The following is a 24,748-nucleotide window of genomic DNA, read 5'->3' on the forward strand; positions in this document are numbered from 1 at the left end:
TTTGTTAAATGTTAATAAGTCATGATAACAATGAAAACTCAACCTTTTACCGTTTACATTGACTGTTATACTAATACTTTGTCATGCAAGCATTATGCAACTTAAATTACATATTTATTAAAATAGTTTCATCTTCGATGCTATATGGCTTCGCCTCTAGCGCTGAAAGACGGCTTTGCCGTTGCAGACGATTTGCTGCCATGTTAGCCTTGAAGAAGCTTCGATGTGGCCACTGTTCATTCAATATTTTATTCCTATTCTTGTACAGGCTTGGGGGAAATTCGGATTGGAATAAACAAAAGTAGCTACCACGCCGCAATGTATGTCATATGCTTGTCGAGCGTTCGCTGAGCGACAGTGCTTTTTTGTACAAAGACGTCGTTCACTTGTGCGTACGCTGACGACAGCTCGCTGCAGCATCTACTTCTAAGTTCTTTCATTTCGGGATTCCACTCACCACGATACCCGCAGACGACAACGCGAGACCAGGCAAAAGCCACCCACTGTAGCTTAAGCAGACTGGTCTCATGATTTTCAACGGCTCAACTGATCAGGGTCTTAAAATACAAGGCCATGAAATATACCCACAGTAGCAGAATATAAATATCTCGGGACATAGGTAAACGAAGGATTGGCATACATTGGAAAGCATGAGCAATCACTTAAGGCCAAAGGACGAAGAAATGCCGGGACAATGAGGCATATATGCCATTGTGGGGATATAGCCGGTATGACGTTTGAGGGGTATTTGGAAAGGAATTATGATGCCCGGGCTTACTTTCCGAAATGCGGTTTTGTATCTAAAAACAAAGGTACAGTAGATATTAGAAAAAAAATCAGACAGCCGTCGGATGATTAACACAGGTGCCCACGGCAAAACCGCAAATGAGGCGCTACAGCGAGATATGGGCTGGGCATCTTTCGAAGTACGGGAAGCTCAGAGTAAAGTGTCATATGAGGAACACCTAAAGAAATTGGACAGTAGCAGATGGGCAGCTAAAGTATTTAAATACCCATACCTAAACAGCGTTGACTCAAAATGGAGGAAATGAACTAGGAAGCTAACCAGTAAATATGCTGCTCACAAGGACGAAAAAATACAGAGGGTTAAGCAACAGGTGAAAAACACAGAAGGTAAACATTGGATAAATTTGATGGAAAAGAAACAGAGTGTGGAATTATACGAAAAGTTTAAAAGTCAGATCAAGAAGGAAGCTTTCTTTGATAACTCAAGAGGCAGTGCCCTATTTTTTGAAGCTAGATCAGGGTGCCTTAGAACACGCCACTGCAAAAAGAAATTTAACAATGAATATGATGTATGTCTGTATGTGGTAACTCCACTGAAACAATTGACCATATTGCCGCGAAACCTTCAAAACAGTATTTGTTGTTTTTTTAACAGCCGCCGGCATACAGGCTTATCACTCTGATTCTGACCCGCGTATCTGTTCCGTAATCTTTGTTTGTTAATGCTCGATATCGCGAGTCACACCTTTATCAGTTTTGTTGTAGCGAAAGATGCACCGAGATCTGTCTCGAATGTTCCGGCCACTCGGGTGTCTTTCCACAATGTTCCAGCCCGTGCTAGTAGCTGTTTGCGACGTTATCTAGATTGTTCTGTGCAGCCTTTAAATTGAGCGTTGACGAGTGTGACGAGCATTCTTTGTTCGACGATCGACGAGCACGTTTGTTTCTATCGCCGCCGCCGAGTTGCTTAGTTCGTTTGCGGGCGCAAGTCAGCCCAAATAAAGTTTCTTTAGTGCAATCATCGACCCTTCATTTGTGTCGTCGACCTCGTCACCACTACGAGAAATCTGGTGGAGGTGCTGACTTTGATCCTTCAAGCGAAGACCTCAGCCTTATTCCTGTCGCCCTGGAAGACCAACCTACAGGTCACCGAGCCAGCCGCCGACTCCAAGGCCTACAACCCGAACACGGTCTGCTGCCTGACCCCATTCGATCTCGGAAGGCATCAACGCTGACAATGGCCCAGCCTACAGCACCCGTTGTTTTCGTCCAGCCCCGTGAGCCCTCCCGCTTCCATGGACGACCGGATGAAGATGCGGGAGACTGGATGGACCTTTTCGATCGTGTGGCAGAATTCAACGGCTGGAACGACGCCGCGAAACTTAGACAAGTCTACTTTGTTCTTCAAGGACCAGCTCAAGTTTGGTTCGAAAATCATGAAGCAACTTTGAAGGATTGGGAGACTTTCAAGGAAGCGTTTCTGACTGCCTTTTCAATCGTCGTCCGAAAAGAAAAAGTCCAGGCCCTCCTTCAGTCAAGACCAACTCCCTAACGAGCCTGTCCTGGCGTACGTTAAGGAGATGAAGCGCCTCTTTCGCCGCGCCGACCCTAATATGACCGAAGGTGAGCGAGTCAAACTTTTATTGCGAGGCGTTAAAGAGTCGCTTTTTGCAAGTCTTGTCCGAAATCTGCCAAAAACCGTGGCGGAATTTGAAACGGAGGCGTCTACTCTCGAGAAGACGTTGGCCACCCGGATGCGCCACTACGAGCGACCACTTCAGCCGGACTGCTCAACCCACAACCTCAGCACATCTGCAAGCGGAGAGAACCTTCGGGACCTCATCCGGGAGATCGTGCGAGAGGAGCTCCGCCGAATGCTGCCATCATCGCAATAACCACAGGTGGCGAAGCTCGCGGACGTCGTCCGTGAAGAAGTTCAGCAGGCGCTGGTCGTTCCTAAAGCGGCGACTCCGACGGCTCCAGTGCATGAATCAGCAGCGATGGACTATGCAGCTGCATTATGTCGTCCTGCACCCCGACGCGACCTCCCAAGCCGACGCGACCTCCCAAGCCCTCGTCGCTACCATCCTGCTTCCGAAAGCCGCCCCTTGGTCTCCGCCCGCCAAGGTTACCAACGACCCCGAAGCCCCAGAAAGTGCGACGCCTGGAGGACAGCAAACAACCGACCGCTCTGCTTCCATTGTGGTGAGGCAGGACACATCCTCCGTCACTGCCTGTACAGGCGAATCAGCCTCCGTGGTTTCGCTGTCCTGGCGTCCTGGCGAGCGACCACAGGAAATCAACGACTTCCTGCGCAGCGGAGAGCAGCCGTCGCCAAGGAGTCTATCACGCTCCCCATCACCGTACAATGCCCGATTAGCGTCGCCGGGCCGCGGTTACGTGCAAGGACGGTCTCCTAGCCCCCGTAGAAGAAACTAAAGGCAGCAACCTTTGGAGGTGAGGTTGCTCAACAGCGAAACGACGAATATCCTCCGCCGCCGACGACCACTAACGACGACGCCGCTATTTCATTGCCGCTCCACACGACGACATCGACAACATGACCAGAGTGCAAGCCGGCACCACCGCCCAGCAAAGTAACAGTCATACAAGCCATCGACGAACAACTGCGTACCCAAGCAGTACACCAGCATTGGTCCAACAATGGTTCATCACTGGAAAAGAATGGCATCTATATTGGACTGATATTGGCATTTGGGCATTTTACTACATTCTCCATTCTTGGCCCATCTTTCGTTCCAAGATTGGCCAGTGTTCAACCAAGCTGGAGCCACCAATGTAGGCACAATATTAGACTTTCCATTCATGCACCATGATTCTTGCCAATACTGTCCAGCATTATACCATCATTGTATTACCAATATTTGTTTATTACCAGCTATTCCATTGATGGCCAATTGTCAATGCCAATATCATACCAATGGTTAGCCATTGCAGGTGCACTGGCTACTCCATTCATGCCGCATATTGTCGATACCAATATTAATCCAATGGTTTATGGGTACACCGGCTACTCCATTCATGTGCCATTGATGGTGTCAAGATTACACATTTTGTGGCACTGCCTGTGCAGGCCATAAAATGCAGCCTTTTTCATTCTAGCCATATTCGTGACAGCACATCGAACTTGCTGGGACAATAATGGCCTTTCAAATAGGAGTGGCCATATAAATTCAAATTGTTGCTCATGAGCAACCAGTAGATATTCACAAAACAAGGGCATGGTTCACAAAAAGATAATATTTATTGCAATTGTTACTATATACGGCAGTTGTTACTTGCCAGCGCTGAGGGCACGCACAGCAGCAGTTAGCGGGGCAGTGGCAGGGTTGGTCAGGGCAGGGCGGGCTCTCGGGAAGTGGAAGGGGCCAGGGAGCTGGAGGGCACACTCATAGGCGTAGTGAGGGGGCTGACCCTGCAATTGCATTCACAGGTGGCATGTCTGGTTCGCCAGGGGATGTTTCAGCATAACGCCTTTTTCTTCCACCCCCCCCCCCCCCTGTCACAGGAACCAGGCAGCCACCTGCGAATAAATGCGTGTGCCTCCAAATCGTCCACCCCAACTTTTTCGCAAATGGCACCTGCACAAAAACAATGAGAAAACAAAATTTACAACACTATTACGAGGCATATAAAATCGCGCGCATTATTTTGGGAAGATGTAGAAAATTCCAGGATTCATGTACCGAAATTTATGGTCAATGAGAAACACTATACTGATGAGTTCAAGACTAGTTTCAGCTGCCTTGGGTTTATTAGGATGAAAGACGCACATACATTGCATAGCATGTGCCCTGTTGCATTTTGATCGCCTCCACAGCAATACGGCTGAGACAGCCAGTGTTTCATTCCACACTAGGAATTAGTGCTTGATTATCGGCTGTCTCCGCATATGACTGGCGCGCTAGTTTTTTGCCGATCCTACGCTTTCTGCGATGTGCAAACAGTTTATACTAATAACCGTTACCAAGAGAATGTTCGGCGACCATTTTCATTTTTTTTAAATGGCTAGATATAATATACACAAGCGATCTAAGCCCACGACTGCTGCACTGGCCGCTGGTTAGCTGATATACGCTTTTGACTGGTTTTGTGGGTAGTTCACTTAAACGGGAGCTCACTTAAACGGGTAGCTCACAGGTGCATCATTTTTACACATATACTGCTTGTCCAAGCAAATTTTATCCAAGGGATAAAAAAAACATTTCGGAGGCAGGCAAAGGAAACCAGATATATATTGCTGGAAGCTACCTTGAGCGCCACAGAAAAGGTTTTGTTTGGAATCCTTATTGACATTATTTACCTAAATTACTGATTAATGACTTACACAATAAATGGTGTTGCTACTTTGAAGAGTACCGGCACAATCCACGTTTGATTATTTGTGATAAAGAACCCTCACGTCTGCATTTTGAACGCCAGATACAATAGGAAACCACGAAAATACAGAAATCTGATTCCCGGACAATACAATTGAGGACTTGGCTTGTCTCGACAGCCCTGTGTAGCGTTAGACCTACAAGTTGCCTATGGTTTCTTCGTCCGCGCCAGCACATCGTCCAACAAGACTGTATTTGTATTTTACAGCTGAAAAATACTGTTAAACTCATTTATATCCTTACCGCTTTGTAGTCATTATCCGCATTGCAAAGTTCGGCGCGCTCATTGTAACTCGAGCCTTCATGTGCGCCAAAGGGCCGACGCGAAGCAACCATCGCCAGCATATCACCCTTACTCATGCATGGGGCTAGCAATCTTAGCGGCAGGTTGTTTTGTCCGCTCAAAATCATGTTGTGAGCAGCACAGTTGAGGTGCGCGAATGGGCTGGTAACGGTTTCGGTACCTACATAACCCGGAATTTATCTACAGCTGGAAAAAAAGGTACACATGAGGTTTCTAACCGCAAATATTGAAACAGGGGTTTCCGAACGTGCTCACCGACTCTGTAAGTCCTATTTATTGTCTAAAGTGAATATTTAGTACTTGAAGCGAATAACCTCACTTCCCCACGTACAAAATAAAAATTTTCTGCTCTGTCCTAAGTGGCTGCCAGCAATGCACCACCGGTTTCCATCGTCTGTTTCTAATGGTTTATTTATAACCCTTGGCTCAAGCTATGGGGCGCAGCAGGTGTAATGTAGCTTGAATAAAACCTGCAAGAGATCATATATATGGGTAGATTTCTAAGGTTTACAGATTTCACTTACAAATTCTACAGGAATTGCGTCACTGCGGCCTTTCTTTAAAATTGACACGTAATAGCGCTATATTCGTGGCTAAAATAAAGTAATCAACGCATTAATTCAGCTTAGCAAATGCAGCTGTAACAGAAAGGGAGGGCTGGCTACACCTAAGGTGTGCCTAGCTTTCTAATTTTCTTAGATGGCACAACCGTTCGAAATATGGAATATTAAAAAAAGCCCTTGATATTGGCTTTCTCACAGCGTATTATGGGTGCCTTAGATAAGAAACATAATCGAGGTCCCATGGCCATCTTTCGTTTCCAATGAAATTCTTATATATGGTGGGCAAGTATCTAGACACAAAGGATTAACCTTAGTTTTTCAAGATACGCGTAGTTTCCTCGAAAAAAAAAAACAATTGTATGGTATATCTCTAGAGGTAGAAAACGCTGTTTTTGCCATTTCAAAATGTTGCAAGTTTGGATACCATGATTTTGTCATCTGCTCTTTTTTACTCACTAAATATATGCCGGTTTTATATTTACAAACACTATTAGAAACCTATTTTGTTTTTGCAGTTGTGTTATTAAAAAATCGCAAACTTTTCTTCAGGAGCGATACGCTGCAAAAATATTCATTTTTAACCTTATGTACTGGCATATGATGCATTAGGTTGGTTGCACTAAATATGTTTTCACTTCCTGACGCATGTTCTTAATTCCAGGCAGTATCTGGAGCTCCAGACCACTAGGTGTGTTCTCCACAACGCATCAAAATTGCTCAGAATTCGAAAACAGCAGTAAAGGGCAAATTTGCTGCAATTAAAAAAAGATCATCTTCGATTTTCATTCAAATCCCTCTCAAAAATCTTCAGTACCTCAAAAATATCACGGACTAAAAAGTGTTGCGTTATACTGTTTAAAAATATAACATTAAATATTAAACCGAGTGCTTGTGCTGATAATGGCCAAACTCAGCCTGCATTCTTGCAAGATCCAATAATATCTTGGCACAGAAACTATTTTTCTACATTATCTAGGTTCCATTCTTTATTTCTGAAAAAATTTGAAGCTCTAGATTTGTGTGTGTATCTGCATATTATTTTGAAATTGGACAAAAGTAAGTAAATGGTAAAATAAGGAAAACTGATTAGAATTGATTAGGCCGCAACATCAATTTTTATCAAAATCTGTGGAAACAATGCAAAGTACTTTGTTAATCTGAGTCAGTAAATATATTGAATTCTGCAAAATGTAATATTAGAAATATAAAAATGCTTGTTTTTGTTCTATAGATGTGCTTATATGGCTCCCCCTTATGGAATAGGCATCAGAACTTCAATTTAGTATTTGCTTAATTTAGTTACATTTTACCTTAAGTAAAATTTAAAATATTGTCAGCGCTTAACACCGTTTTTCTGCTTCTGGGACAAATACTTAATATAGCTTAAAATGGTATTAATTCACTATTTCTGTCAATTTCATGGCAGAACGCAAGTGAAGGCTGAACTTTTTCTCGGTCCTGCATTCTTTTTTATTGCTAGGTGCAATAGTATTCAATCTAGGTTATTAATATATTATTCCATTTGTCAGCTTTGACCACCACTAACAATACTATATTTTTGAAGATGATTTTTCAATGTGTAATTTTTATAATTACAATCTTAAGCAAATCGCTTTCCAGCATAATACTTTTGGTGGCGTTACAGAGAACACACATAGCAGCTTAGAGCTTCAAATTCTGCCTTAAATTAACAGTATGACCTGCGTAATAAACACAGAATATTTTAGTGCAAACAACGCAATGCGTCACGCCAGTATGTAAAGTTGAACATTAACATTTTTGTAGCGCGTTGTTCTTGAAGCAAAGTTAGCGATTTTTTACTAAATCAACTGCATCAATAAAACACACTTTCAATACTTCTTATACAAGTAAACGTTACCCAAATGCGGTGAGTAAAAAACAGTGGATGACAAAATTTTACGCAACCAGCTGGCCTCCAAACATGCAACTTTTTGAAACGACAAAAACGGCGTTTTCCAGCTTTAGTGATAGGCGTTTTTTTTTTTTTTTCGAGAATACTACGCCGCATCTGGCAAACCTAAGGGTCATTCCTTTGTGTCGAGACATTAGCCCACGACATATGAAAATTTAATTAAAAAAATGGTCATGGCACCACGATTACTGTTCCTGTCCGAAGACATCCATATTTGTTTTCATTTCGTCTCTTCAACAGGCTGGTTTAGCCAATGCGGTGAATAAAAATATCATCGCATATATTAAAGATTTTCGCGCTATACGTTATACCTAAAGCTACCTATATTGTCACAACTGTCATACATTATTTGTAGCTGAAACATCACAAAAGGGATTCGATTGCAAATTGTTGGCTAGTTAAATAGACGTACGAGATGACACACGTATACTTTGTAGAATACAATTTAGGAAAGAGCAGATACAAACTACAGGCGAATAATGCTATGATATGGAGCATATGTATTACTCCGGTTAACAGCAAAAAAATCAACTTTTAACATATTAATATATTCGACAAACTATTGCATGCTCACATAGGAACACAATTAATGAGCTCATCCACGCATCTAATGTCTATGGGCATTAGACGTGTGGATGACTTCGTTTTATTCCAATTCGTGCGTCACTCAAAATAATTGAACGAGAAAAAAGTTAATGTCTACACAATTTTCAGTGAGTATACCACAAATTATACTAAGGTGCTTCATATATGTAACATCACCTAGCAAGTGAAATGGGATAACAGAAGTAATCAGACTCTAACCCTGATCAGCATTTCGCTTTTGCGCCATCTTTGTAAGTTTTTAGGCAGGCTTTTCCACTGATTATCCTCTTCTTTATACCCCTGCCACCCACAGGACACAAATCTTCTGGGGGTACCGAACTGTTGGTTTTCACACCAGTGATACAACTTAATCGATCCATTTATACGTAGAAAACACTTTCGATGCGCACCTAAAAAAAATGAAAGCATGTATGTGTAGGCGAAATCATTCACCGGCGATTTAATAATATGATTTGAACAATAAAATCAAAGGATCACACTCGAAGTAACAAAAAAGTGGTGGAGAGATAGGAATTGAAGCAATGAAAGGCGGTTGCTTTCTGCAAAAAGCCAATAGCAAGAGGTCCACCGTCTATAAGAATAGGCAATAAAAATAAGGCATATTTAAAGGTGCATGCAGCAGTTACAGTGATGCAGTGCTACCTTTTTTTAGGCAGGCTTTTCCGCTGATTTTCTTCTTCTTTATTTCCCTTCCAACCACAGGACACATATCTTCTGGGGGTTGTCGGTTTTCGCACCAGTGATACAACTCAATCGATCCACTTCTACGTAGAAAACGCTCCCGATGCGCATCTAAAAAAATGAAAGCATGTATGTGCAGGCTAAATCATTCACACATGATAAAACAATATGATTTGAACAATGAAATCAAATGATCACACCCAGAGCAACAAGAAAGTGGTGGAGAGATAGAAATTGAAGCAATGAAAGACGGTTGCTTACTGAACAAAGCCTATAGTAAGAGGTCCTGCGTCTATAAAAATAGGCAATAAATTAAGGCACGTTTATAGGTGCATGCAGCAGTTAAAGTGATGCAGTGTTACCTTTCTGTTTCACTGCAGTGATTGGTATAAATATTACAGCAATTGCTAGGCATCTCAGGTAACCCCATTGAAAACTTCATCCAAGGTACCGAGGAGCAGTGGCGTGTTATTTGCAGCTGTTAACGGAAAGACAGGCTATCCTATGAGTGCATGCGCATTTCCTCCTTTTTGTATACTTGAATAAAAGCGACTGAACAGTGAGTGTTGAAAGAGGTGCAGCGTCCCTAGGAATGGGGAAAAAATTAAGTTTTAGTAAACAGAGGTACAAAAAGAAGCAAATATGCCTGCAATAATAGCATGATGGCCTACCTTTTGATCAACAGCTGTAAACAACCTGTCACTGCCAGTCGGTTCTTTAGATAGGCTTATCAATGCCAGAGCTTAAAGCTAAGAGCAATATGAGTAATGTTTATTGCGGTCACGGCCGTAAACAATTCTAGCGGAACACTCCATTACTGTAACTATTCAACCGTCCATTTATACATATCGTTCATTAAAGAACCATGCACATCATATTAAGTTGCTCTTTTCTACTCCCAAATGATTTCCTATAGAATTAGAATACGCGTGGATCGCTGCTTCGGTTTCAACATTCTTGCACGATGGCTATGGCGTGCACTTCATGCATACGGTACGGCACGTGAGGTACAAAGAGCTGTAATTGCCGAACAGGCGGACCTGACGTCCGTCCCATTTCGCCTGAAAGTGCGCGCCGTCATCGAGCGCTTCGCGAGCAATATATTTCGGACGATATGGTTGCCTCATACCGGCCGTCAATGTTTTGTACATTGTGTCCCGCATGCACGTTGTTTACTTTGCAGTGACAGGGACGCAGTGCACACACGGCTGATGTGCCTTTTTGCTTGTATTGTTATTTTCCCCCGCCCTCGAAGCGCGTCTGCGAAATCGCTCTCCTATTGTCGCCGCTTTCTGATAACGCCCTCACCTGAAGGCACGTGCTCAGAAAGGGGGCGTCGATTAAGAAAATTTTGAAAAGGGGCTCATGTTCACGGCTTTCAATTCCTCAATATGATATTAACCATTATAAAAGTGGAGGTTCATTATGACTTAATTATAGCCTAGTCATCAAGCGGCATCACGCACATGTCTGCCCCACTGTAAAATTCGCTTGCACAGACGGCACGAACAGTTTTCAAAACTTCGTCTGTACATCTGAAAACAAAAAACTGCCCTTAACTCTTAACAAAATCCAAAAACTGTGTGAACATGGCTTCCTGCGCGCAGAAGAGAGGCTGTCCAAAATATATGTACAAAGCCGGGCGCATAGTGTCTGGTTACTAATTTATTGCGGCGCGCTGCACAGTCAAAAAACTGCGCAAATGGCAGCCTGCAGTGTTCTGTCACGTGTTGGTGGCATACGCACCTGTGTTACGCACGGCTCCTCTATTTTCGGCGCAAATGCTATTCATATCGCAGCCAGCAAATAAGTCCACGCACTTGCTTGCATGTAACCCGGACGAAAATTCGCTTAGTTCTTGAAGTCATGCTTCGCGCAGTTGTTTCGAGAAGAATAAGGAAAGAGAACATTTGGGACTGGTAGGAGATTATATAGAACCAATTATGAAGCAATGGCATGCTGCAAAGATATATACTCACGGTCTAAGATGACGGCGTTCACTGAGTCTGATAATGCCGATGGTATCCCGCCGTTGCTGTAATCCGTACTCCGGCGACATTTCACAGCTCAGCTATTCACTGATATGTAGCAAGCACCAACCGGAGCACATGGACATGTATAGGCGCAAGAGAAAATTATGCACAGCGCAATGAAAAAAAAAATTAATGAGGGAAGAAATTAAAGAAAGGTTTAAGAAGCTGTCACAAGTCTTGTAGCGTCTTCAACAAGCTCTGAAATGAACGCTTCGGGAGGAGGCCGCACAGCAGCGCAGCTGGGGATGCTGTCTGTTGTGTCTTGCACGTAGACGCGTAGGCGAGGGGGAACAACGACCCGCTCAACCAGCGCGTGATTCCCGCCGCGGTGTTGTGTTCGCAAGGGCTGCGCGTGGGAACGAAGGACCAACGACCCTCTCAACATTCCATTCCTCCTTTACCCAGCCCTCTTCTGCTTGCACCGGCCAGCCGTGACTTCGGACCGTGCCAATGAGCGGCCGCCAGCGCGCACCGCTCGAGTCGAGTTCTAATAAATAGTTTTGTTTTGTGTGTTCGCAAACGCATTGTTTCTTCAAGCCAACCACGGACAAACATTTTCTAAAAAAATAGAAAGCCTCCCCATCTACCATACACATTCTTGCGTAAATCCATACAGCTGGTGCATCGACAAATGCGCGCGTCCCCTCCCTTTCGCCACCTATGATCGAACAAAGGATGGTCGTTCGACCTTTTATATTTACTTCAAAATATTATATACTGTTGCGTGATGACTGATTAATAATGTCAAAGAGGCGGAGTTCCGAGCTTCTCTTCTATTCTGGCCAACTTTGGTTATAGATTATACAAATTATGCTCAAGTTAGCTAGCTGCAAATTATCCGACTAAATATATACATGTTTTTATTTGTATTCAGTTAATGTTCGCTTTTCGGGTATGAGTAGATGTTTTTATAAAAATTCTAAACATCGGAAACGAAAATTTTCCTAATTTGCAGGCCTTTATTTCAGAAAAGGTTCATGGTAGAGCAGCAAAAATTCCACATTATGTTCTCAGCATAATTATCCGCAAACAGCTAAAGCTCATATTTTTATGACATTTGGATACAGAGATACGATCGCGCTAATGTACAGAAAACAGCGAACATTGAAAATTTTTAGGAAAACAAAAACAGTTTTCACATTGTTTAAACTTTTTCCACCTATTCTACACTACCTCAGCTTTCAAAACCATTAAAATACTGCATAATTTTGTTGTGCAAGTAATTATGGCCACATCGATAAAGCCTTTGTCCTATTATAGCGCACCGAGCTGTTCTGAACATTCTACGGAATTTGTGAATTGTTCAAGGTTTTTAAATTTTGGCATATAATTTTGTAACAGGGAGAAGTATATTTACAAAAGAGGATTAAAGATATATACATTGAGGAACAGCCAAGGAGCCAGGCTACGAGGGCCGCCCATTCGACGCACTTCTTTTTCTTAATCTTCCACAAACGAGCGCGCCACTTCGTCCTCATCATTCTCCAGCTGTAACAATATTTCTTCGCTCATGTTTTGTCTCGACTTCGCAAATCGACGGTGATAGACACAGCAATGAATGATTCAGAATCAATTTTGTGCGCGTCGAGGTCCTGAAGCGCTGTGGCATCAGGCAATACACAGACGTTTTTCGCAACCACCTTCACCTTAACGCGGATTGCACAAAAAGACGATAACGTTCAATGAGCAAGCAACGTATTCCAAATCATTTTAGTAGAATGAAAGAATTGGAAAGGGCATGGAAAACTGCCTCATTAAAACAGTGTTTGTAGGCTGCATTCGTTTTTTCGAATGACTCGACAGCGCACATTATTTTCATTCCTGTACAGTTTTTTTTTATTCCTTTGCCACCGCCTAGCGCGGTTGGAATGGTCAAACTCTAAACTAATAGGCGGAAAAAACTTTTTTTTTGTTTATTGGCGATATATATGTTGTGCGCCATATAAATGTACCGGGGCCTTCATGCTCGCAGTCTGCACGAAAAACTGTCATTTTTTTTTACCACCGTGTGAATGCCCAAAACTAAAATGGTAACCTCGCGAGTCTTCCGGCTTTTCATTTTCCAGTGATTGCGTCTAGAAAGTACACACATCGCATTCGGTCCTTTCTCCAGGTAAACAGACGATGCTGCGCGTAGTTCCTTATGGATAATACAAAAGCACTAGAACAAAAACATCGCTGAGAAAATGGTCATTTGTTCCTTCAACTTGAGGCAACGTTTTCCTTCTCGGCAATGAAAAAGCTACCTTCTAATCACTAATTTAATGTCACATGAACATGCTATGGCGACACGATTTCGTTTTTATGCGCGTTCTCACTGACAACTGGATTTGTACTATAGGTTACGTATAGATGCAGGGATGTAATCGGCGTCCAATACAGGCATATTGGGTCGTGAGTGCTAGCCGGTCTGGGGTATACATATGTGGTCGCACGGTCGTGCTATCATTAGATATAATTGTGCGACAAACGTATGCGCCTGCGACGAAATCTGCATGCATGCCAATAGGCTAAAACCATAAACACATATAGCTGACCCCCAAAGGTGCGCCGCATATGAGCGCACCGAAAAGACGAATCCAGACAGTTGCAGCGGTACGTGCATGAATGCGTTATAGTAATTGTCGTCCCGTACGTGGTACTTGGTGAGGTCCGAACGATTGGCTGAAATGTTGTCGGAATTAAATGCCGCGGTTTGGCGTCCAGCGCATGTGTATTCAACCATAAAAATGGAGAATTTGTTTTGATTGAATGGTCAACGGAAAATATTCACTTCGGCAGCCCATTAAAGCTGCGTTTTTAGGATGGCAATGACATTTGCGAGATCAGGGGAAAAAGTGGTCCATCGTGGGCAGTTTTCATTCAGGGATAGCTAATACTGGAAAAACACAAGACAAATTGCAATGGTCCATTACAGCCAGTTTAAAACAACGGAACGGTCAACGTCGGAAGAACACAGGACACCTTGGTCCATTGTAGCCAGTTTTAAAAACTGAACGGGCTACGCCGGAAGAACACTGGACAACATGGTCCATTGTAGCCAGTTTTAAAAAAGGAACGGCCAACGACGGCGGAACACAGGACAACTTGGTCCATTGTAGCCATCTTTAAAAAAACTGAACATCCAATACTGGAAGAACAGAGGATAACATTGTCCATTGTAGCCATGTTTAAAAACCGGAACATCCAATGCCGGAAGAACACAGGACAACTTGGTCCATTGTAGCCAGTTTTAAAAAACGGAAAACCCAATGACGGAGGAAGGCAGGACCGCTTGGCCCATTATAGCCAGTTTTAAAACCCGTGCGACCATTATTGGAGGAACAACAGCAATCTCGGTCCAACATAGACATTCTGCATGTACGGCAGTGCCAATATCGGGAACTCACTGTACATCTTGGCCCAAGCTAGCCAGTGTTGGCTACTGGCAGCGCCAACACTGGGAGAGCACTGGCTAGACTGGGCCATTGTTGGACATTGTGTTGACTGGCATGTCCTATGTTGGGAGCATGCTGGTTAGGCTGGCCCAATGTAGGGCCACTGCTTGCCGTCGTGCTTACAACATTGGTCCAATGCTTTGTGCTGCCTGGGTACCATTCCCAGACCAATGGCCTTACGGAGCGCCTGAATAAAACTATCGCTCACATGATCGCCATGTACGTCGACGCTGAACGCAAGACCTGAGACGCCATCTTGCCGTACGTGATCTTCGCGTATAACACGGTAGTCCAGGAGACGACCAGAGCGACCCCGTTTAAGCTTGTGTACGGCAGGGAGCCCACGACGACGCTCGACGCAATGCTGCTGTCACCCGTTAATAATTAGGAGATATTATTAACGATGCGCCCTTAACGGTGCGCACACTCCCAGACACCCTTAGAGTGAGTGGGGGTAGCTGTTCCGGTTGCAAAGGAGATGCCCTCGACTTGCGTGGCAAGCTCAGCCGGAATTCAACTAACTTGTAGTGACAGAAGGGGGTGGTCGTTTGGTGCCCAGCGGTCGCTGGTTCAAACCAGAGAAAGGATCGGAGTCAGAAGTAACAAACAAAACACAATTTATGCACAGCAAGAGACGATACAACGGAACGCACAAGATCACTTGAAATGCACAGACGGGAGGTTCACAGAATAACAAACGCTAAGCATGCAGGTATCCAATAACGTAGAGGCTTTACAACAGATGAAACACGAGAGAGTACATAAACAAACACCAAATTGTTCACCGGGCACTGTTGCAGTCCGACGCCTCAAGAGTCACGATGTGGCCGCCATACGAGACGAGCGCCGCTCCCTTGAAAGTCCGTGGGCTTGCCAGCAGCGGGTGATCCCCGGGAGTCCAGCCGAAGCGCAGGCGAGCACGTCGCAAGCACTGACGAACTGTCTGACTGACTGACTCATCAAGCGGCGCGGTCTCTTTAAATAGGGCGCGCCGCGTCTGTTTGTTAGCACGCGTCAAAGCTAGCGCGCACACACACTTAGCTTCGCTGGTTATAGCGCTCTCTCGTCCTCCCGTCGAGCCGCGCGTCGCCATTGGCCAGGTCCCATATAACATGCTGGAAATTTCTGGCTGATTCCAGTCCGATGAACCACCATCCTCCCCGGGCAATGGGAAAGAGGGTGACGGCAACGCGTACAAAGCTACGCGCTCTCCCGCGCGGGGAAGGGGGCTTTTCTCTCCATGCCTTCCACGCGACGCCGTGCGGGCCTCGCGCCGTACCGGCTTGATGAAAATGGGCGCCGATTTCGTGACAGCTGCCGCACGTAACCAGCGAGGACAACCTTGACGTCGCCGCCTACCTGCAGCGTGCAGACGAAGCCCGACGACTCGCATGGCTGCGTATTAAAGACCGACAGCGCACCGACAGCCGACGATGCAATTTACGACGACTCCACGCAGAGTACAATCCAGGAGACCAAGTGTGGGTTTGGACACCAATTCGCCGTCGCGGATTAAGTGAAAAGTTGTTGCGTCGATACTTTGGGCCATACAAAATCCTTCCCCGCGTCGGACCACTGGACTATGAAGCCATTCCCGACGGAACGTCATCATCACAACGGCGACGAGCACGCCCAGTAATTGTACATGTTGTACGACTGAAGCCATATTACGCGCGTTAAAGAATCAGTGGTGTTTAAACTTTGCAGTGTTTATGTTTAAGTTTCTTTGTTTTGGAACATCGAGGCGATGTTTTTTAAGGGCGGAGTAATGCCGCGAAACCTTCAAAACAGTATTTGTTGTTTTTTTAACAGCCGCCGGCATACAGGCTTATCACTCTGATTCTGGACCGCGTATCAGTTCCGTAATCTTTGTTTGTTAATGCTCGATATCGCGAGTCACACCTTTATCAGTTTTGTTGTAGCGAAAGATGCACCGGGATCTGTCTCGAAGGTTCCGGCCACTCGGGTGTCTTTCCACAATGTTCCAGCCCGTGCTGGTAGCTGTTTGCGACGTTATCTAGATTGTTCTGTGCAGCTTTTAAATTGAGCGTTGACGAGTGTGACGAGCATTCTTTGTTCGACGATCGAAGAGCACGTTCGTTTCTATCGCCGCCGCCGAGTTGCTTAGTTCGTTTGCGGGCGCAGGTCAGCCCAAATAAAGTTTCTTTAGTGCAATCATCGACCCTTCATTTCTGTCGTCGACCTCGTCACCACTACGTGACAATATTATACTCCAATGTAAGGATATCCGTCCGGATGTTGATGCAGGCACAGTCACTCTTCTTGAAGCTCTGGGGTTTAGAGATACCAGTGGCCGGGTGAATAAACCGGCGGAGGAAGCTAGAAAAAAACGACTGGAAGATTGGTGGCTTAAGAGCAGAAAAGTGACATAATGTTAGTAATGTAGAAACAAAAATTCAAGAAATAGAATGACGTTATAGTAAACCAATCTATATCAATAATTAAGATATAGAGAGAAAAATGAGCATGATAGCTATTGCTACCACCCCGTTTCAAAGGGGACGCTCCTATATTATATCCATCCATCCAGCGAACAGTGCGCAGGTCACGCCCCTTGCGGCGGCGGAGAGCGCAACTCAAGGAGAAAAGCTCCCATTGCTTCCGCGGCGATTGAGAAGGCCGTAAAAAAGAGCGCGTGCTCTCCCTCGAGACCGGCCATGGCTGATTATATGTAGGCGAACAGATACACAAACAAATATTTACTTATTTTGGGAGTAGGAAAGTGAATGGATGCAACAGAAGCCGCCAAACAAAAACCGCTATCGCTTTCTATCCGCATTCTTCGGTGTAGTTAAGGTGCCCGCCTAATGAGATCGATGCTGAAGTGCGGTACCAACGTTGACGCTCCCATCCGGGAGGAATAAAACCCTTATTCGTATTTACTGATTTACGTTTTCGTTGTTTGAGTAGGTTACAGACCGATGAAGTGCCTGCTCTCATGGCACTATACCTGCTACAGTGCCACCATTGATCCCCATAAATGGAGATAGTGGTGGTGAGGTATTTGTGAATATTTTTGTTCCTTTCTTGTTCGTCGCAAGCCGAGGTGTTTCCAGGAAGCCGACGCCAAGCTTGCGTAGGGCAAACATGGTTTATGGCGAGTGGTGTGAGCACAAACTTTATCTATCAATCGGCTTGATAATTTTTGCAGGATCTGATAGGCCGCTTCGTTCTCAACTCGAAGCCAATTTTGAAATGGTCGCTGCTCACAGTGCCTGTCTTGTGCTTCTTGGAAACTGTTTGTTTTGATATCGCGTTGAGATTGTTGTGATATTAGATTTACCTGCTCATGGATTCTTTTGTTTTTCGTAGAGAAAGATATACTGTTTTCTATCTAGATCACCTGCTCTTTCTGTAATTTTGTGGAGAAGGATGGTAAAGAATGTGTTTTTGTTGTAGCCCCATGACATGTGGCGGCGCTAGTATCCTAATCTAAGAGTGGGGCAGTTAAGGTATGTGTATTGTAGTTACCTGATTCATACAAACAACATTTCAGGAAGGTCGCAGAGGGTGCTGACAGTGAGGCTGCACATGAAGCAGTTTTTCTTGATTCTCAAAGACACAGCCTCGCTGATGGTGCATGAGTTGGTATTATTTCATAAAGGCGTGGGCAAGTCGTTTGCTAGTGTGGATGCTTGCCTTTTGGGTTTGATGCACTTGGCAAATCATGTAGGATTGTGGCTTTTATGTACCCCACGTATCGTATAGTTTTCGACGTGTTGCCTATTTTTCCTGATAGAGGAACTGGAAAGAAAGGTGTTCCTATCTCGCAGGGTCTAGAGGAGTCCGCATAGCTTGGTTAGTTGCCATGAAGCTTGACTAACTTCATTAGATGGCGTGATAGATAAGTATTCATTTTGCGGGCTGCGTTTTGGACTTCTTTATTATTCAAATTAACATTTTTGCGCCTTGGATGTTATTTAATCTGAATTTTTTTCATAGACAGCTTGCTCGTCTTTTAACATACTCGATAAATTTTGTTAAAAGACCAGCAAGTTGTCTAGCAAGCCTCCGCATTTGAAACAAATTTTATTGCCTTTGCGTTCTAGATATTCTAGAAAGTTTATCGACCGCGTACAAATCTTTGTATGTAATGTACTTGCTTCAATCTCTCTCTTCTGCATATTGTTCCTACATTTGAGGCTGCTCTAAATAATAAGTCAAGTATGTACTTTTACATGATGCAAGCGTTTAGCACTAAACTTAAGCGCAGCTCTAATAGCTTGTCCTATATTTCTTATCGTGTTTTCCATATTATAATGCAGCTCACCATGTATATTTGGTTCATTTACCGTCTCTCTCCTCAACTTCACCTACAACCAGCTCAGCAACTGGTTGCGCACTTTGATCAGTCATTTGTAACTTCAATTCGTGCCAAGTAACGCACAGACGTTACTAAATTTACAAATTAATTTCTATGGGATTTATTTTCCCGGACGACAACTTGTGAGACCCCTCCCTCGTTCCTATCAGGGCTGAAGGGGAATATTCTCTCACTACATTGAACCCTGCCAACCGTTGTAGGCGGAAGGTAGCTCTCTATGCACCAGCTAGTTAAAGGAAAAGGTGATCGTTGAGATCAGCTGACGCCTGGCAGCTCGTGCGCTAGTTGTTTTTAAAGGGTATGCGAGATTTCTGAAAGTAGGGCACAGTGAAGCAGAAAATGTCAGGCTGGAGAACGTCAGTAGAAATGTCAGTAGAAAACGTAGGAAGAAAGCTAAGAAAAATAAATTTAACTTCTCTATTCGTAACATAAACACGCAAGGCGGCACAAGGAGAGCGAAAACGTTAGAAATAGAACAGCAGATAAGAGATGGTGCTGTCAGTGTATATGCGTTGTGCGCAACACACCTCAGGGACCTGCAAGAACTAAAGGGTATAGGAGGCTATGGTTGGGAAGGGTGCGACAGAACAATGGAGAAGGAAGTTGGTGGGGTTGATAGGCTGATTCACCGAAGGAACGATTGGCAAAGGGTAAAACAAGCTCGCAAAGAATGTCTGGGTTTCAGGAACAGTAGCAAGTAAAACGGCATGGGTAGGGATAGCCTATTTATGTGCAGGGGACAAATGCAAACAAGAAAACAGGGATCTAGATGTCACCAGGAATCTACAATAACCTCCCGCGGATGAAAATAGATGAGGAAGGTGCATACAGCCTGGGAAGCGGCCGCAAGCCTAGTAGACTGCAAATGGGATATCTGGTGGAAATGAGAATCAGGAAGCACAAAGAGCAAACGCCAATTTAACCGACATACAACTAGAGCTAATAGCATCAGGCATTGAAGAAACAATAGAGAAATACTCCATGGAAGAGTGAGTGGTAATGTAAGTTAGCACAACGTATCCGTACAAAAAATCGAGACGTAAAAGGCTCAAATTGGTGGAAAGGTATGAGGACTCTTCGAACCTGGTGGAATAGTGAAATAAACAGGCAATCAAACTAAGACAGATGGTTTCCAGAGAACATAAAAAAGCTAACAAAGCGCGGCTATCTCAAGAAGAAATAGACAAGAAATGTGATTGATTGATTGATTGATTGATAAACTTTATTGGGGAAAATTGGGGTTAGGGATAGTGGGCTATGAAAGAACCGTAGCCGGCAATCCTCTGTCCAGGAGTCCGTTAGCCTCAGCTGCGGCTCTGGCCCGCTGCACCAGCATGAGCTGATGCTATGCGTCCAAGTCGGCTCAGGACTAGGGCTATCTATTTTAGGCATTATAGTGCTTGCCCCACATGTTGTGTGGCATAGTGTAGCAGTGTTTTCGCACAAGACACATTCGCTATTTTATTGTGTTAGCAATATCTTGTGGTACAGGGCTCTGTTTGGATATGTGTGTCATGTGAAAGTGTGTACTTTCTACGCCTCTCTATACAAGCTTCTGGTGTTGTGAAAGGCTCTAAAGATGACTCCGCCGCCCGGCTAGTGAAACCTCTGACAACGGCATATACTCTAATGCTACCCTTCACCCCAGCGTCTGGGACCCAAACAATCATGTGTTGCCTACTTGGGTCTCTTCCTTCTGGCTGGTTGGCTAGGAACTTGTTTGCTATGCGATGAATCCTGTTGTTTTGGAAGGCTCGACAGGCAGCTTGCGAGTGTGCGACTATCCAGCAACTCTGTTGTCTTCGGTTTGCTTCCGAGATTCCTCTTCCGCTATGCGGATGCATTTGGTTCGTATACATGTTCCGCATATGAGCTTGCCTCGTGAGTCAGTGACCGCGGCTGTGGTCGCCTCTTTGCCTTTGTACCTAGCTGCGTAGACGTACATCACAAAATGTTTTGTGCTCAGGTGTTCGTAAAGGGTTTGGCTCGAGAATTCCTTCTGCCATTATGATTGACAGGGTCCACATTTCGGGGTAGCAGTCTGACCGTGAAAGTATCCCTGATGTCTGGTGCGATATTTGTGGTTTCTGTGCTATTGACGTCTTTAAGGGTATATCCGAGTTTCGTTAGAAGAGCACGACCCATGAGAAATGTGATACTATCGACAAATGAAACTGGAAGTGCAGATACTGGTGCAGAGTAAAATAAAACAGCACGCTTATCGCTGGATGACCGAAGTGAGCGACTCAAATAAAGAGACGGAAAAGACATTCTGGAGCCATATAAGCTGCCTGGGTAAGGGGAATCATAGGGAGTAGGAACCGATTAAGGACTCCGAGAGAAAATGTTTAGAGGGTAAAGATACAGTAGGATATATTACATCAGCGGTGGTGTAGAGGTAGGACATCCGCCTGGCGTGCAAAAAGACCATAGTTCGAATCCCAGTGCCGCGCAATCCTCCATCGTATTAAAGAAAAAATTCCGCGTATCGATAGAATTGCATAAAGAGGTTTAGGTTGCGACCTGATGCCGGTGAACACCTCCGGTAACGCACTCCTTCACCAGGACAGGAGTTGGCCACCTTGGTGCAGTAATTGGCCACATCCTCCTATGATTAGGCCAGCTCTCAGTCACCAGCGGCTGCGGAACTGACCACGGTGGAAGTCAGTCTTGTGACACGGCGGGGATGCTAAGAATTTCTGGCTACGCTGGACAGGCCGCCATTGAAAACTTACCCTGGCAACTCCCAATGCAAGAACGCTAGCTAGTGAGGCTAGTTTACCAGTGCTGTTAGAAGTAGGCGCTAGGATATATAAAGAGGATACCGGGAAGGTGTCTAAGGAGACGAAATATTTAAGAACAAAGAATGAAAGCTTTCAGCCTAACAGACCACATAGAACTGGAAGAGATATCAAATCTAATCTACAGGCGTAAAGTAGCCGATATAAGGAAGAAAACCTGGAGAACATTGAGCATGCTGTAAAGAACGGGGGTAGTCTTAAAGCGGTGAAGAAAAAATTCGGCATAGGGAAAAATCAGATATATGCGCTAAAGGGCAAGGCGGACAATCTCATCCCGAATATGGGCAAGATAGTCAAAGTAGCCGAGGAGTTCTATACTGATCTATTGAGTAGCCAAAGAAGTCAGGACAATATTGAGATTGGCAGTAGGGAATAACAGTCAAACGTGAAGCCAGTGACGAAGGACGAGCTTAAGATGTTAAGCCTTAGAAACTATGAAAAGGGAGAAAGAAGCTGTAGAGGATCAGGTAACTGCTGACTCACACACAACACACACACGCACATGCGCGCGCACACGCACACATTATTGCTCTAAAAGAGAAAAAGGCTCCTACGCAAATAGCTACTGCACTGTAGCTTGACAAGGACCAGGACCCAGCACATGGAAACAGACAGCATACAGCACTCAGAAAAATAATAAAGCACAGAGTGAATTTAGATAGACCACGTAATTTCGAAGTGCAAAAAAGACTGAATATGCAAGGTTTCTTTTCATGAAATCAATCAAAAGTGAAAATGGCACGATATTGAAAGCAAGTACAATACATGAAATCATAATCATACATTTAGAACAGAACACTACTAAGTAGTTCTAAATAATAGATCTGAGTACAAAATTAGATGTCCACTATGAGATAATAAGATAGGGAGGCGAAAGTTCCTGTTGATACGGAGAGGATATTATCAGCCTTCCATGGAAAGTCTTTAATTTTTACATACCGTCGTCATCTGCTGGTATGGTGCTGCCTCCGGCAGGCGTCCGGTTGGCCATCGAAATAAACACCAGGCACGACATACTTTGCCTTGCCGTCACGATCTTGGCGTCTGAACTTGGCCTTCTTTCACAATATACAAGTTTGGTCAAGAAACAATATTTAAAAAAAACTGCCATTATCCACTCTACGACTAAGGAAATTCATCATCAAAACATTCCTTTTACAGCCGCCATTTTCACACCACCATTCATTTGAGTTAAGTGTATTTGCAGTCAGGAATTTCATCATTTGTCTCCCATAGTTTGCACGAAACCGAGGTACCGTCCATTTCTCTCTTTGGCGTGTATATCTGGGTATGCCCATTTGTTGTAAGGAAGAAAGTTTGAAGAGGAATTTGCTACGGATAGAGGTCATTGATTTCGTGAGAAGCTGGACATGGTACTCCAAAAAATGGTCCACTGGTAGAATATTGTGCAGAATAAATAACGGTGGTGTACGTGCTAAGTAATCTGTGCAGGAAATAATAAGAATGGCCTTTGTCTGCAAGACGAGAATATGGTTATTATGTGTACGGGCTGCGGTCCCCCTGACTAAGTGGCAATAGTTAATGTGGGAATGTGTTAATGTGGGTTAATGTGTTCGAACTGCGGCGTTGTTAATGTGGGAGTGAAATAATGCTTAGTATATAATTTGCTTAACTTCTACAGGTAGTATATCGCGAAATGAACAGATAACACCTACAGTTTTTGAAAAGAGACTAGCAAGATGTTGAATGTGGTCAGACCTTTTAAGATGGTCGTCAAAGATGACTCCTAGATTTTTGTGTTTGACGACGACTTCAGTGCCATTGGGGCCCAGAGTAAGCGACGTAAGTGAGGATACTGTGCGGTTTACGGGACGCAGAATTATTGCTTTTGTAGTGTGGTAATCTTCATCGTTATTGCCACTGACATGCATTGCGTGCTGGCGCTCTCGAGGACGAAGGAGTTGGTCGTCGTCTTCGTGATTCGGCACGCCTGACGCTCCGCTGCGAATTCATCCTGAGCAGCTGAATCTCTCTGCGTGGACTGAATAAACACCCCCCCCCCCCTACAATGGGTGGAGGTGCTCCTGGCCCATGCCTCTTCAGTGGCACGGCCGATCAAGACGTCGACAATTGGTTGTCGACGTACGAGCGTGTCAGTAGCTGCAACAGATGGGACGACACTACTAAACTAAGTAACGTAATCTTTTATCTGACTGACGTGGTGAACCTCTGGTTTCGCAACCGTGAGCCAGACCTGCCATCTTGGTCTGCATTTAAGAAGAATTTTTCGGAAGTGTTCGGCTGCCCTGCAGTTCGCAAGCTCTGAGCCGAACAAAGCTTGCGCGAGCGCACTCAGCCAGCCGAAGAGTCGTTCACCAGTTTTATAGAAGACATCGTTGGCCTCTGCAAGCGTGTCGACCCCCTAATGTCCGAAGCGGATAAGATCGAAAACATCCTAAAGGGCATCTCTCAGGACGCGTGCCAGATGCTGTGGGTGAAAAGTCCTGCCACGGTCAGTGACGCGATCAAACTTTGCCAGAGCTATGACGAGCTTCGAAAAAGCGCGTTTCTACCCGGCGGTCCAGTGGTAGAGACGACGCCATCTCTGCACTAGCGCTGGGTGGTTCTACTCCATCAGAGGACAGCTGTTTGCTTCAACAAATCAAAGCGTTCTTTCGAGACGAGGTAGCCCGCCAGCCATCACTGATTCCTCAGTTACAGGATACTGGCCGCCTTGTTCCTGACATAGCTCCGTCTTTGTCCCCTACCATACGGCGTGCCGTGCACGATAACACCGCTCATGTTCTTCCGTCAAGCTCCATGCTCCCGCCCAGCCCTGCGCTCCCGTCCAGCCCTGTGCTGCCGCCCAGCCCCGTGCCGGCGCAAGCAACGGCACCAGTGACTAACGCCCAAGTTGCGGCCAGGCCGCTAATGCCA

The 24,748-nt window shown here is 44.7% G+C and overlaps 1 long non-coding RNA gene across 1 annotated transcript; it reads right to left on the reverse strand.

Moving 5' to 3' along the window:
- Positions 1 to 4,249: 4,249 nt before the first annotated feature.
- LOC146187470 (uncharacterized) lies at positions 4,250 to 11,519 on the reverse strand. The gene is made up of 3 exons (XR_014707931.1): positions 11,214 to 11,519; positions 9,196 to 9,345; positions 4,250 to 4,349 (listed from the first exon to the last, which is right to left on the reverse strand). It is a non-coding gene; the product is annotated as an uncharacterized LOC146187470 (long non-coding RNA).
- Positions 11,520 to 24,748: the final 13,229 nt, after the last annotated feature.

The sequence above is a fragment of the Amblyomma maculatum genome, chromosome 6, assembly GCF_055883805.1.
Source record: "Amblyomma maculatum isolate TAMU_Amacu chromosome 6, ASM5588380v1, whole genome shotgun sequence".
Classification (NCBI taxonomy): Eukaryota; Metazoa; Arthropoda; class Arachnida; order Ixodida; family Ixodidae; genus Amblyomma; species Amblyomma maculatum.